The sequence below is a fragment of the Mytilus californianus genome, unplaced genomic scaffold (assembly GCF_021869535.1).
Source record: "Mytilus californianus isolate M0D057914Y unplaced genomic scaffold, xbMytCali1.0.p SCAF_7, whole genome shotgun sequence".
Classification (NCBI taxonomy): Eukaryota; Metazoa; Mollusca; class Bivalvia; order Mytilida; family Mytilidae; genus Mytilus; species Mytilus californianus.
This window is the reverse complement of record NW_026262723.1, coordinates 7,859,054-7,875,135: the sequence shown is the minus strand read 5'-3', so window position 1 is coordinate 7,875,135 and position 16,082 is coordinate 7,859,054. Positions and strand designations below refer to the sequence as shown.

Here is a 16,082-nt window from a genome sequence, read left to right as displayed (position 1 = left end):
GCGTAACTGTAAGCATTTGATGAGTCACATGTTGAAACACACGATTTCTATGTGCTGCAAGCGGAATTGTGAGACGTACGTATGGAAAATAAGATGGTTGATAAATTGGTCTCATATAAATAACTAGCAGCTTTTAATTGTTTAAGCACTTTTTTCGACATCTGTCAAAATCAATCGAGCTAAAAGGTAGACATCTAGTTAAATTATATATATCATTTACAACATCATGTTTTTAATATTCACTAAAATTTGCAAGATATCTCCTTCTGAGTACGTTTTAAGCTTAATTATCAGCAAACTATTCATTCAAACCGTTCTCTTGTAATCATTGATACTAATCTCATTTGCTTTAAAGTGTATACTAATGATTTCGTACAAAGGATAATACACTTTGGCATAATGCTGAGTCAACAGTCTTGCCTCCCGTGCTTTTTATAATCAAACATGCATTTAACCGGAAAGTATAAAAACGTCTACTTAGGGAAGAACTAGCCCCTTAAATTCCATTCGTGCATTTGTAGGGCCGGAGTTGGATATCATCAAGATGCCCTCCACTTTCTGGCAATCCGCTTAGTTGAACAATATAGTACGAGCAACGAACAGAACTAAAATCAAGCTTAAAAAGACGACATTCTGGCCATTGACATTGAAAAACTCCAAGACAAACTGGGCTGAAGCAGTAATTGGTGACCTATAACATTCAAGAACTCTGGTGTTAGATAGCCTGAGTCGTATTTGGGACATTTTTTTTGGAATTTTTGGTTTTCAATGCTCTTCAACCTCATATTTTATTTTGCCTTCTACTTTGTGAGCGACAGTGATGAATCTTATGTAGACGAAACGCGCGTCTGGCTTATCAAATTATAAGCCTGGGGCATGTTTATCGAAGTGGTCTTAGGATGACATGTCTTGTGACTCCTAAGACCATCTTGGGACATATTCTTTTCCTAATTAGGTTTATTAAACATTTCGTAACTTAGGAAATTTAAAAGAAAATGTCCTAAGCTTAGAACACCAATTTAGATGTCTTTAGATGATCTTAGGATGGTCCTAACGTTAGGATCTATTTGTGATGATGAAATTGTAAACCAAGCTACCACCGTCTATATACGTTTATTTAAGGAGAAGGGCAAATAATTTTGGTAGAATTATACTGCTTATTGAATATAATAATTAACTGAGCTATTTGGATGACATTGATAGTATACTTAATAGATATAGGAAGATGTGGTATGAGTGCCAATGAGACAACTCTCCATCCAAGTTATAATTTATGAAAGTAAACCATTATAGGTCAAGGTACGGCCTTCAACACGGAGCATTGGCTCACACCGAACAGCAAGCTATAAAGGACCCCAAAAAATTACTAGTGTAAAACCATTCAAACGGAAAAACCAACGGTCTAATCTATATAAAAACGAGAAACGAGAAACACGTATGAACTACATAAACAGACGACAACTACTGTAATCAGATTCCTGACTTAGGACAGGTGCAAACATTTGCAGCGGGATTAAACGTTTTAATGGTACCAAACCTTCTCCCTTTTCTGAAACAATAGTATAACATCACAACATAGAAAAACACACTATAAAATATCAATTGGAAGGCTTAACTCAATCAAAAAACGTAAATTAACACACAATGAACGAATAAATTTGACCTGTGACACCTGAATGCAAATACACAGTTAATAAAAAATTACAAGGGATAAATAATTAAAGTCAAAAGTAAATAAACAGGTTTAAACAAAGTTAGAGTATGTTATCACTGTGAAATTTTTTCAAACAATTTATAGAAAATCATCACTTTTGAAGAAACCTGAGTCATATTATACACAGGTAAATGAAAATAATTTTGTTGTTATGTATACTTCTTCTTCTGTGTGTATAACATCTTCCGTTTAGGAATACCAAGAAATTTCTTTAATATCAATAAAACTAATCTAACACTTGGTACATATGGGGTGAATATCAACAATAAAAATATACTAATTAGTGCTAGATAAAACTTCCTGTACAAGTCCAAGAATAGCCTCTAAGGAAAAATGAAATAATTTTGATGTTCATAGTAGGAAGAAGTGAAAATTTGTAGTAATTAAATACCAAATAATCAAAGCTGGTATATAGACAAGATCCATGTTAACATTAAATAACAAAAAAGCATTACAAATAGTATCAACAGGTAAAATTAAAAAGAAAGTACGATTTGAGAGTACTCGCAGTTACTGACAGCTAGTTCAAAGCCAAAACAATTAATAATAAAAAATCATGCATCAGAGACTAAAATCAACTAAAATACATCCCAGGGATTTAGTATTTTAACGTCATGAACAGTCAAAGAAGACATGACTTGTGCAATGCCAAAAATAAATGTATCGACAGGTAGTAGGATAGTTAGGAGTGACTTCTTTATAGATAAAAATGAACGTGTGTGTGTCTCTATACATCCCGTTTGAAAAGAAAATACAAATTTAGTTATGTTTTAATTTGCTAATGACAAAATCGATATTAGTGCCAATGTAAACTATATTCAGAGATCTAATTATAACATTGGTACGATAACCCTTACTAATAAGTTTGTTTAAAGGTTCGATGAGTTTACATGGATCACATAATGATTTCCGCGCTTTAAGTACAATATTACCATAAAATTTAGGATGTGAAATACCATTTTTAACAAGTTTTCTACAGGTACAGCCAAATTTACTATGAAAGAATTTAGTAAAGGTTTTAAGTAATTTATGGTAACGAAATCCCTGACTTAATAATTTACCAGTGATGCATTGATTACATTCGTTAAAATCTTTGACATCACTACACACACGGGCATACCGAACGAGTTGGGATATATAAACACCGTATGATGGAGCCAAAGGCACATCGCCGTCTAAAAAAGGAAAATTAACAATAGGGAATGAAAAATCGTCTCTTTTGTCGTAAATTTTAGTATGGAGTTTCCCTTTAGAAATTGAAATGTCTAAATCTAGAAAAGGACAACTGCTGCTGTTTATGTTAGATTTAGTTAAAGTAAGTTCTTTTAGGTAAATTTCGGTAGTATATTTAGAGAACTCTGGATTATTTAACGAAAAAATATCATCCAGATAACGGTAGGTATTGTTTAATGTATCAACCAAATGTAACAATGATGTGTCTCTACTGAGTTTGGTCATAAACTGAGATTCATAGCAATACAGGAATAAATCTGCTATTAAAGGGGCACAGTTAGTGCCCATAGGAATACCTACTACCTGACGATACACTTTATCGCCGAAACGTACATATATGTTATCTAGGAGAAAATTTAAAGCTTCAATCATATCTTCACATTTCCAGTAAGTGTATCTAGCATACTTTCCTTTTAAAAAGGCTTTAAACGAGTTACAGCAAATAAATTTACAATGAGATTTTTCGAAAGACCATTTTATTAAATATGAATTTTTTTTCTTTATTAGATTGTGTGGAAGTGTAGTGTAGAGAGTAGAAAAATCATAACTGTCAACAGAACCAAAAGGACCATCAAAAGCATGTATTTTATCTAAAACCTCTAAAGAATTTTTAACACCCCAAAAATAATTAATACCATTATTTTCATAAGCTTTATTACAAAAGTTAATAACCAGTTCTTTGATAGTAGTAAGGGAGGTAGTAAGAAGCACTGATATATTAGTAGTAGAACACTTACTAGATGCGGAGATGAAACGGAATTTAAATGTTTTTTGTGTAATTTCGGTAACCAGTACATGGTAGGGACTTTCAAATGTTCGGAAGAGGCTTTAAGCTGGGTAGTGGCAGTGATATGCTTGTTAACGATTTGACTCTCATTGGTGCGTACGGACCTGAATGTAGAGGAATTGATAATTTCGTTTTGAAGAACTTCCGTGTAGTATATGCGTCATACTACCACTACATTATTGGCTGCCTTGTCTGCCGGTACGATCACAAACCGCTCTATGAGTACTTCGAGTTTATTTTTTATTCTAGAAATGGGAATATCATGGACCCTATTAATAATTTCAGAATTGTTTTCAAAATGAGATATTCGAATATTAACAGTATTCATAATTTTATTCAAATAACTGTCTAGAGCTTTTTTATCAGATCTTTCACGTTTGCACCAATTTTTACAGTAGGCAGACAGAGCGTCTTTAATGACCTGACGACACTGTTTCCAATCTATTATAGATGGAGGACGGTATTTCGGTCCTTTCTTTAGAAAAGTTTTGACCTCACGGTCTTCGACGATGTTGAGGTCTCCTGTAATAACATGACCATAGGGAACATATCTAAAACTAGATGTTTCACAGTCTCAAGTGGAAGGAACATTATTTTCTATATTGACGTCTGATGTAACTGACGTATAATTAAAAATCAAACTTCTGCTCGGCTTTTTATAAGAATACGAAATAATAAATATTATCAAAATATGGAGGTATTTGGCTATAGACGGAAGAGTCATTGAATATGTAAGATAAGTTAATAAAATCTATACCTCTATTTATATATTTTAATTTAAGAAAATGTCGTTTATGATTTTCAGATTTATCGATACTAGGAAACAGCCTGTGATGACAAAAGGCTGTAATAATACGGGTGTATTCATAAAACGGGCTAACAAAAGAAATTTTATCACACTCCAGAAAAATAGCATATAATTTAATTATTGGTATCTGACCCAGTTTGCATAATACTTGATGTCTGCCATTATTTTTTATTATAGATAACAGATCAGCAAGTGTATAATTTATACGATTTTAATACGTTGATTACGGTTTTGCGTTTACCATGAGACCTATTATTTCTAAGTCGTTTATCAACAATATTAATGACATCGATAGAAGTTTTAGATATGTTCCCCTGTCCTAATATTTTGTCATTGAGACCGAGAGAATAAGCTGTTTGAAGTCTTTTTATCCAAAATAATTCGCGAACTTCACGTGATTTTTCAAATTGCTTGTGTGATTCTCCTGGTTGTTTCTGAACGGTTTCGAAGATTGTGATTATGCTTATCTAAATGTTGATATACCAAACTTTTGAATTTTTTGGGTCTACGAAAGCGGTAATGGTGTTCTTGATTTCTTTTGTAATACTGTCGTCCCGTCTGTCCCACATATTGAATACCACACTTAGGTTGGGTTCAAGTTACCACATATATCTGGTTTTGCGTTTTTCAGGTAATATCACAGGAAAAGGAGAGCGAAAAAGTTTTCCCGTTCACTGTTGACCTTACAGTATTTTGAGAAGTTAATCTAAAACATGTTAGTCATTTTTTGGCATTGCACGGGATAAGTATAGATTATAATAAATGGTTTCCGTTCTTGCTTGAAAAATGAGTGGAATTTGCCTTTGACATTGTAAAGCAGGAACACGTAACACTTTGAATTCAGTCACTGAAACATGTGTTATGATTTAAAGCGACTGTATTTGATTGTCACTACTTACAAATAATTGGTTGAATTTTTATATAAAACGTAGTTACTGTTTTGTTTTGTTTTTAGTTTCATCAAATTTAAATTTACAGTCATTTGATAAATATTTTTGAATATTTTGATAATAATACTAATATTAATTCTTTTTATTAAACTAATGATCGATTAGTATTATTTTTGTTTGATATCTGCATCTCCCTTGAGATAAAATGGGTTGATACATCAGTGGTTTAGGTTTGCCTCTTGCTGGACGACATAATAACCTGTTTTTCGTTGAGAAAACATAGGCTGATACATCATTGGTTTAGGTTTGCCTCTTGCTGCACGACATAATAACCTGTTCTCTGTTGAGAAAACATGGGCTGATACATCAGTTGATTATGTTTGCCTCTTGCTGAACGACATAATAACCTGTTCTTTGTTGAGAAAACATGGGCTGATACATCAATGGTTTAGGTTTGCCTCTTGCAGGACGACATAATAACCTGTTCTCTGTTGAGAAAACATGGGCTGATACATCAGTTGATTATGTTTGCCTCTTGCTGCACGACATAATAACCTGTTCTTTGTTGAGAAAAAATAGGCTGATACATCAATGGTTTAGGTTTGCCTCTTGCAGGACGACATAATAACCTGTTCTCTGTTGAGAAAACATGGGCTGAAACATCAGTTGATTAGGTTTGCCTCTTGCTGCACGACATAATAACCTGTTTTTCGTTGCGAAAACGTGGGCTGATACATCAATGGTTTAAGTTTGCTTCTTGCTGCACGACATAATTACCTGTTTTTCGTTGAGAAAACGTGGGCTGATACATCAATGGTTTAGGTTTGCCTCTTGCTGCACGACATAATAACCTGTTTTTCGTTGAGAAAACGTGGGCTGATACATCAATGGTTTAGGTTTGCCTCTTGCTGCACGACATAATAACCTGTTCTTTGTTGAGAAAACATGGGCTGATACATCAGTGGTTTAGGTTTGCCTCTTGCTAGACGACATAATAACCTGTTCTTTTTTCAGAAAACATGGACTGTTGCATCAATGGTTTAGGTTTGCCTCTTGCTGGACGACATTATAACCTGTTCTTCGTTGAGAAAACATAGGTTGATAATCAGTGGCTAAAGTCGGCCTCTTGGTAGACGACAGATTAACCTGTTTTTGGTTGAGAAAAAAAATGGGTTGATACATCATCGGTTTAGGTTTGCCTCCTAGTTGACGATAAAATAACCTGTTCATCGTTGAGAAAAGATGGGTTTATACATTATTGGTTTAGGTTTTCATCTTAGTAGAAGACAGAATAACCTGTTCTCCGTTGAGAAAACATAGGTTGATAATCAATAGTTAAAGTTTGCCTCTTGGTAGACGACAGATTAACCTGTTCTTCGTTGAGAAAACGTGGGTTGATACATAGTGGTTTAGGTATGCCTCTTTGTAGACGACAGAATAACTTGTTCTTCATTGAGAACGGATGAATTGATACATCAGTGGTTTAAATCTGCCTCTTAGTAGACGACAATATATCCTGCTCGTTGAGAAAAAATGGGTTGATTCATCAATCAGTGGTTTCAGTCTGCCTCTTGGTAGACGATAGAATGACCTGTTCTTCGTTAAGAAAACGTGGGCTGATACATCAGTGGTTAAGGTATGCCTCTTTGTAGACGACAAAATAACTTGACGTCATTCTTCATTGAGAAAGCATGAGTTGATGCAGCAGTGGTTTAAGACTGCCTCTTGGTAGACGACAGAACAACCTGGTCTTCATTGGGAAAGCATGGGTTGTGCTAAGTTATTGTCTGTTTAATTCGTTTGTAGTTTGAATTCTGTATTTTTGGTACATTTCACATATGTCTTATTTGTCAGTATAGTCGAGTTACTCGTGGTTCGTCTACAGGGTTTTTGTTTTATGCTGTTTGTTTTCATGTGTGGTTACTGTTTGGTCTTATATGATCTTGCCTTATATTACAATTATTTTATTTTTATTTTCTATATGTATGTAAAAGTTTAGATAAAAAATCAGCTACTTCACTCATATGGTTTTAAGTTTAAAGCATCTATAAGTACAGGATTTGTTTTGTTTTTACACAGTTTTCCTTTAGAAGAAAAACCAATATAGTTAGAAAATACAAATAATAACACAATTACAAACACAATTCCATTTTAATATGCTTGTCATGGTTAGAAAATAATAAAATAACACCATTACAAACTCAATCCCAATTTAATATTCTTGTTCGTGTCCATAGATAAAACAAATCTATTTTATTTTTAGAAATTTACATGTGATAATATAAACATCACATAAAACATGTAAAATACGTCACTTTTTGTGACGTTGATCCATTCATGTGACCCGCAGTTTATATTTCGTTTGTGGTGTCCTGGTGTGCTGTCGTAAATTCATGGGATGTGTCCGTTGTTATTCTGCGGTTTGCATGTTGTAAGGCACTATTATATTATCTATTTATGTATTTCTCTGTGCTGAGTGTTCTTGCGTTTGTTTGTACTGTATTCCTGTCACGTAGTGTTGTCAATTTTGGCGGTATTTTTAACATTGCCATATTAGCGGGAGGTAATTTGGCTAGCCATAAAACCAGGTTCAACCCACCATTTGTTCTTAAAATGTCCTGTACCAAGTCAGGAATATGGCAGTTGTTATCAGACAGATCGTTTCTATGTATGTTGGCGTTTGTTTTTGTTGTAGTTCAGTGTTTCTGTTGTTCCGTTGTTTTCCTCTTATAGTTGATGTGTTTCCCTCGGTTTTAGTTTGTTACCAGGATTTGTTTTTGCTTAATCGAATAATGACTATTGAACAGTGGTATACTACTCTATCATCGGTATAAGGACATCATTCGTAAATATAGCTCAACATGCAGACTTCTTATACGTTCAGGTATTTCACATCCAATTTTTTATGGAAATATTCTTTATAAAGCACAAAAATGTCAGTTTTCACCTCTGAAACTAACAAAACCTTTAAATAGACGTATTAAGAAGGGATATAGTTACGATACTGTTGTCAGGTCATTAAAGATTGCATATTTTGGCGTTAATATTGATTCACTTATAGGGTCTTTGCATCGGAACTAAACACATTTATTTAAAAACCAGTTGTTGGCATGGCACGGGTTATGTTCTTCTCATATATGTTATGATGATATGATACTAAACCCCTAACGGGAAGGATTGTGCCTGATATTCATATGATGAAGACATAATCTTTCAATCAGTTTAATTGAAGTCTGGAGCTGGCATGTCAGTTAACTGCTAGTAGTCTGTTGTTATTTATGTATTATTGTCATTTTGTTTATTTTCTTTGGTTACATCTTCTGACATCAGACTCGGACTTCTCTTGAACTGATTTTTAATGTGCGTATTGTTATGCGTTTACTTTTCTACATTGGCTAGAGGTATAGGGGGAGGGTTGAGATCTCATAAACATGTTTAACCCCGCCGCATTTTTGCGCTTGTCCCAAGTCAGGAGCCTCTAGCCTTTGTTAGTCTTGTATTATTTTTAATTTTAGTTTCTTGTGTACAATTTGGAGTTTAGTATGGCGTTCATTATCACTGAACTAGTGTATATATTTGTTTAGGGGCCAGCTGAAAGACGCCTCCGGGTGCGGGAATTTCTCGCTGCATTGAAGACCTGTTGGTGACCTTATGCTGTTGTCTGTTCTATGGTCGGGTTGTTGTCTCTTTGACACATTCCCCATTTCCATTCTCAATTTTACTATTGCCTTTATTGGTAGACGACAGAATGACCTGCTTTTCTTTGAGCGTTTCCACTGTAGTCTTTTATTTTTCTCCAAACGTATTCGTCTTTTAACAGACAAAAGACAACAGCATGACAAACTAGGAGTATTTTAATTTAATTAAATAACAATGTCAATAGCTGTCTTTTTATCTTAAATTGCAGCAAGATAAAATCATGTAGGAATAATTCCAAAGTCAACAAAATACTGGCTTTCTTTGATTGAAAGGTCTGCTGATTAGTTGAGGTGCAAACAGCGTTTCATATTTCTAATTCATTTAGAGATGCAAAGATTTTCTGTGTTTTTTTTTTTGGCAGGATGGTAGTAGGTAATATTTTCCAATATTACATTTGCTGTCTATATCCGATTTTAAAGTTTAGGCTACATTGACAGCTGTAGCAAGACAAGCATTAATCTTATGATCTATTAAACCTTAGTGATCAATGACGGTGGAAAGTAGGTAACATTGTATGTTCGTGGATTTTTATATTTCGTGGATTTACAAAAGCCTGTTCACAAGCCTATAGAAAATGTGTGATGGGTCTTCGTATATTTTAAACAAACCATCCTTTTCTCTTTTTTCGAAAGATCAACATTTGTTTTCATTTTGTACTGAGTATAATCTGACATACACCATTGGTGTTTCTCAATTCTTAATTCTTGAGCAACTTTTGAATATAAGCAGATTCACTGGGGTGTAAGAGTGTGAGACTATGTTTTTGTTATCTTAACTGTTCCAACAATGAGGAAAGAGTCAATGATTCAAATGTACTTTTTTTGGCATGAATACCCAAGCAGATGAACATCCTAGTCCTGTATGAACACTTTTTGTTATCCCTTTCTGTATAGTCCTTATAGCAAATATCAAAATTTGCAGTTTAAAGACGACCCTTATTTAAATGTATAAGATCTAATACAGGTTCAAAATAGATTGTATCTAGCATGACAATGAAAACAACTTTTCAAGATTATAACACCTTCTAAAGATAATGAAACTGATTTCAATGTTGGTTCCATTTCCATCGAAAAGCCAGTATTACCTGTTAACGAAGCCGTGTGAGCATTGACTAAACATCCCGCGAAACTTAAAATGGTATCTAGATGATTCGTTCCAACTCCGATTCGTACAAACTAATTCGTCCCAAGATACTTAATCAATGCATTCCAACTTAAATTCTTTTAGGAAAGTTCAACTATACACACTTTAAAAATAAGCTTATTACATTTTCTTTGTATGCTGCAAGCAAATACATGACAACCCGGACCAATTTAAAAACAAATCGGACCATTTTTAAAGACAACTAGGACTAACTTAGAGATATAACTCGGACCAGTTTGAAAGACAATTTGAACTACTTATTACAACTGTTTTATATTTGTTTCTTTATTCTTTATTTTTTATAGCATTTCCCCGTCTATTCTCTATCTATTTTCCCCATTATTATCCAATCCTTATATCTTAATTAATGATGTACACCTCTGAGGAGCCAAAAATTTCTAGAATTAAACTTTTTTTCTTAACCTGATGTTTGGGTTTATATGACTGTAAAAAAATAATTGGTGAAGAAAAAATCATATGGTGGTGCACGTCTTTTTTTGCTACGGCCCTTTGAAAGTACCCAATTTTGATGATTTTCCCATTTTTCATCAACTTTTACCTATTTTTGGGCTATCATCGTGAAAAAAATCACTTTTCCACAATCAATCTTTTTTTCATACTTTCAATAAAGATGAAGTGGACCAATCTGAATAAGTTTAACTTAAAAAAAACTATAGGTAGGTGTTTATATAAGAAAGTTTTATTATATTTTGATGCTTTTTTGTGTCAAATTAACCATGCTGTCAATTTTGTAAATTTGTGATTTTTCTCTGTTTTAAGAACAAAATGCATATTATTTCAGATTCTTTGTTATAAATGATTGAAAAAATACATATCTAAGAAATTTGAAAAGAAAAAAGTGATATGGGATGTACATGTTTCTGGTAAAATCATTTCTTGTACCCCTCACCCATTTTCTCAAAATTTCGGCTAAAAAAACTGACTTGATTGGTAATAAAATTTGAAAAATTGATTACTCAAAAACTACTCATTGTAAATACACAATTTTTTCACAGAGTTGAGTTTGATTATAAGAATTTTAAAAGTCATTGATGTTTTCCACTTGTATCACATGTTTTGGAAATAATTCCAGAACGAGATTTCAACGAGACTGTAACGTCAGAAGAATACATCCTTAACGCCCATATTCTGTCTATTCTTTATTTTTTGGCCTATTTTTCTCTGTTCTTTATTTTTTTCCTTTATTCTGCACTTTTTGTCCGAGTTGTCATTCAAATTGGTTTAAGTCGTCTTTTCAAACTGCTCCGAGTTGTCATTAATAGACCACGCTGAAGTACGTCCATTATTCATTTTTCATTATTCAAAATTCAATAATGAATAGTGAAATAGTTCACTATTCACTATTCAATGTTAAGTGATGAATATTGAATAATGAAATAGTTTATGTTTCATTATATATATTCAAGTTGAAGCGGTGAATAGTGAAATAAAAATAAAAAAATTGAGTGTGACACTATAGCTATATCCCGTATTTCTAAATTAGTCTTTTTGATGTTATCTAACAAATATTCAAATTGATATCAGAAAAAATAAATAAAAACACTCTTTAAATTTTAATTTGATTTATTTATCTGGTTCCTAGTTTCGGAAGATAAACTAGTGGGTTTTCCAAACTCCGAGTTGTCGAAGTGTGTAAAATAATTATTCTCTTTAAAATCGTTTTTAAAGTTTTTTTTATTATTTATTCAATGACAATTTGTTGCACCTGGGACAAAAATGACTAATATAATTTATCTTTATGATCCAGATTGCCTACTCCTTCAGTGTTTTTTTTGGGTGGGGATATCAAAGACTATTTTAGTCTACCTGCTAATTTATTTTTAGAGACATTATATTCTATTATAATCGCTTATTGTATTTCAATACTAGGCGAATAAAAGGCTTTAATGTGTTCATCAAAAGAAAATATTTGTTTTATGGTGTATATCAGGAGTGATGTATACACATCATAATATATCGGATCGTACATTGTGCAATCGATTGCTTGTAAACTGAAGATGTTTAAAAATTCTGATTAGAGATTCGTTATAATACATGTAATACCAATTGCATCATGTAAAAGAAAACAAACAAATATTCATGAATTATGAAATGTAAAATTTGTTCGACAATCTTTTATAGAAAAACGTTTTCATTTTAAATCGGATAATAGTTTTACTGTTTTAAGACTGTGTTATTTTATCAAAAATGTCACGCTGATCTGCTTACTTTCCACAGGAGTACGCTCTTTGTTTAGGTCTAAAAAGAGATAAATTTGTATCTAGATATGTTAGTTCAGCATTACAGGTCATAAATAGTTTATCTGCTACCTTTATCAGTCAGCTATTTAGATAATTAGTTATCAGGGGCGGATAAAGGTTTGTACAGGGCTACCTTTATGGAGCTATAGTTGTGGTTAATGCAGGGACATTTTACAAGTCCTACTACTAATGTTGGATTGGTGGGCCCCTTTTTTAAAAGCATGGATCCGCGTTAATGATTTTATGGCCAGGTTTATTTCCTTATACATCTTTTAATAATAATTATATCAATATTAGTTATCATGTCAGTTTCATAAATTCAAGGATTATAGCTATAAAACAACATAAAATACGATTCATGATTTCCCATGTACATAAATGCATACAGATTTATCAATTTTATCTATAAATTACATTCCGAAATACACAGGCTTGGCTCTGATCGTTGGCCGTTCAGCGAACAATATTACATGAAATGCATGATGATACCAATCGTAACCAAAAGAGAAAAATACAATATGTAAAATTAGGCTATTCCTAGAATTCAACATTCTAATATTTTTTGGGAAAACAGCAGCATACATGTTTTGATTTATGAAATAACACGATATTCCTAACAATTAGCAATGGTAGTATTGGCAGCTTGCTCTCCCCGAGTTCGGGAGGTTTTTTGTTCAAAAACCAAACACGCTCAATCGAGATTGGTATTTTCTTCTTTTCCACAAGCACGCAGTATTAATGAGTTAAGTTGGAACATAGGTTAATTTGGCTTGAATTCACAATAATGTCTTCTGGAAGACATAACCCATTATGATACTTCATGTCAAAATGCTAGATTTTGATTGGTTAATACGAGGGAGATAATTTACTCTATCCTATGGTAATACTCTATTACCCTTCACGGAGACGCTTGATCAAGTGTGCGTTTTATTAAATACGGATGGTTGTTATGTACAAGACGTCATACTTTATTACTTTGAATTTGAAATTTAATAGACAGTAATAACAGAACATTCAGTATAATAAATTAAAAAACACATAGCTGAGAGGGTGATAGAGCAGATTGTTACCCTTCGAAAAGACATTGTCAACCTTGGCTTCGCCTCAGTTGACAATGTTTTTTCTCGTGGTAACATTCTGCTCAATCACCCTCTCAGCTATGTGTTATTTATATATTGCCAACATACGCTCACTTTTTTAGTCTAGAACATAGCAATGCAAATATTCATGTCACTTGTATATGTTCCTCGACACAAATGTTAAAATATTTGAATTAAAGGTTACAATTGTAGCATAACGAACTGCAAATTCTTAAATTTCCCATGGGAAATGTACTTAGTTGTACATGTTGGGACATATGGGAAAATTCATTTCTCTTAATTATCTATCGCTTGGCCAAAAAAATATTTTTGTTATCTTGTAAAACAACAAAGTCAGATTTGCCAATTTTGAAATGGCGAATTTGTCCCGCACCGTGTTTATATTTACTTTTTAATATACGCACGTACACAAAGGTCTTAAATCCCCCCCTCCCCCCAAAAAAAGAAAAAAATCTTTCGAAAATACATATTAAAAACTATAAATAATTTTACAACTGATACACGTACAGTAAGCCTATCTTCCTTCAAAAATAAATCCCGCATACACATTTCATTATAAATATGATGATTTCCTCTACAAAATAGTCTGTATCGTACGTCAAATAGTTTTGTTCGTTCGAATGACACTGTACCGTTCGTTAATAAAACAGCAATAATAAGAACCTATGCTGTTTGTTTTGGATTATTGATAGATAAGTCGAAAATTCTACCACATGTTTGTTGAGGAATCGAAATGAATAGTATTAAATATATCTTTTGCAATTGATGGAATGCTAGATGATTGTTTGAATGGTAGTGCTCGAAAAGAATATTTTTACGTTTGAGATGATCTTGTTTACACTGATTTATGTATATCCTAAGTCTGAAATACATTCAAATTTTCAAACCAGTTTGAAATCTGTTATAAGGAAGATTTAAAGAATAACAAATCATAAAAAATGCAATAACAAAGTATAAATAAATATGTATATAAAACTAAACACATCTTTGCCAGCAGACTTATATGGTATTGTAGGGTTGATCTAAAAGCAAATGCTTTTCCACAAGGCCAACTAAAAACCCTCTTTGCATGAATGTCTCTAATGTGTTGCATCAATGTTTATATATAGACGCAAAAACATGACCATAAACAATGCAAGAGAAGATTGCTGGTACTTCCTTTTAATGTCTTTTTATGTTTTGCGAGACTCTTTTTGTAATTGACATCGACAAGCCATATGGAAACCTTTTAAATGAAGTTATTTTAATTGGACAAAAATAAACAAAGAGCTTGCGTCATAAGAAAAGTGTGACGACAGAAATAACTGGGATGAACTGTTTTGAAGTGGACTGAAACTAATATCTCATTAAGGCGAATATGAAAATATTATTCCGGACACAAAAAATGCCCAAAAAATCAACAATGTTTTTCATGCACAACGACCAGTACAAGAGTTTGAGACATAGGTTGATAAACAGACAACAAACCGTACAGCGACAAAAGTCGGAGGTCGATCTTTTAACATGTGTAACTATGATATGTGACTATTACAGTAAAAATAGACAGGTGTATTAATTACTTGTAAACATTGTGAAATACAAACGTGATTTAAACTTTTACATAATGCATGGTATGTGTACTCAACAGCAAAATGTGTCCATGCGTTTCGTAATTTTTGTTGTTGAAAAAACATAATGAATATCCGTGTAATTTAAATAATATGCAATGCATTTCAAGACGAAGAATATTTTTTTTTTCTTTAAGGATAAGAATAAGAAAATGTAGTATGATTGCGAATGAGATAACTCTCCACCAGACCCCAAATGACATAGAAGTTAACAACTATATGTAACCGTACGGCCTTCAACAATGAGCGAAACTCATACCGCATAGTCAGCTATAAAAAAACCCAAAATAATTAATGTAAAACAATTCAAACGAGAAAACGAACATCTTGAACATTGAAAACTTGTACGGCAATTGGTATTCGAAGTGAAATATTTGGATGTTCTATCTACTTACCTTATTTATACAACATATACAGTTAATTCTGCCTCATATGTTGACTTACATCTAGATATTGACAATGAGGGTTGGTTGAAAATAAAACTTTACGACAAAAGAGATGATTTCAGCTTTCCTATTGTGACTTTTCCATTTTTATGTAGCAACATTCCAGCAGCGCCTTCATACAGAGTATATACCTCCCAGTTGATACGATATTCCAGAGCTTGTATTTCCTATCATGCTTTCCTTGATAGAGGGTTGCTGCTCACAAGGAAGCTATTAAATCAAGAGTTCCAAGTGAAGTTGAAATCATCCCTTCGTCAATTTTACGGACGCCATCACGAGTTGGTTGACCGTTATGGAATATATCTTTTCACAGATGACGATGGATATGTTCTAATTGTCGTAACTATAATCCCGTTCCCTCCCCCCCCCCCCCCCCCCCCACACACACACACAC

At 33.0% G+C, this 16,082-nt stretch overlaps 1 protein-coding gene and 1 long non-coding RNA gene across 7 annotated transcripts in view; one reads left to right on the top strand and one right to left on the bottom strand.

The window, feature by feature from the left end:
* Positions 1–16,082, bottom strand: part of LOC127709004 (uncharacterized) — a 149,825-nt gene that overhangs the window by 2,464 nt on the left and 131,279 nt on the right. The window lies entirely within an intron of this gene.
* Positions 1–16,082, top strand: part of LOC127708985 (coadhesin-like) — a 152,936-nt gene that overhangs the window by 88,746 nt on the left and 48,108 nt on the right. The gene's annotated exons all lie outside the window — the stretch shown is intronic.